The following is a 521-nucleotide window of genomic DNA, read 5'->3' as shown; positions in this document are numbered from 1 at the left end:
CTGCCTTCCAGTGTGCTGCTATGTGCTTTCCACGGAATTTCTTTGAACCCTATGATACTGTGATTTATAATAAGAAATATATTTCTGGTCTTCGTCCATTTCTGGCAGAGGGCCTAAAACTCTTGGAATTTCCTAAGTGATCAGAGTATCTTTTGTTATGTGAACGGGTGAATTTTGGGCCTCATCTAAGAGGGGGGTTGGCTGCCCGTGGAACCAACCTCTGATCAGAGGGGACTGTCAGTCCCACCTTGACCTCTGGGGGGAAGGGAGAGCGGCTGGAGATCGAGTTCAACTGCCAGCGGTCACTGATCTGATCGACTGTGCTAGGTAACGAAGCGTCCATGAAACCCCAGAAGGACAGGGTTCAGAGAGCTTCTGGATGTGTGGACGCGGGGGATGCTGGGCGTGGTTCCCAAGGAGAGGGCGTGGCAGCTCCGTCCCGCTCCCCCGTGCTTTGTGCTGTGCACCCCTTCATCTGGCTGCTCCCCAGTTACATCCTCTTATAGTAAACCCGTGATTGA

Source organism: Pteropus vampyrus, unplaced genomic scaffold (assembly GCF_000151845.1).
Source record: "Pteropus vampyrus isolate Shadow unplaced genomic scaffold, Pvam_2.0 Scaffold163, whole genome shotgun sequence".
NCBI classification, from domain to species: Eukaryota; Metazoa; Chordata; class Mammalia; order Chiroptera; family Pteropodidae; genus Pteropus; species Pteropus vampyrus.
This window is presented reverse-complemented; position numbering follows the sequence as displayed.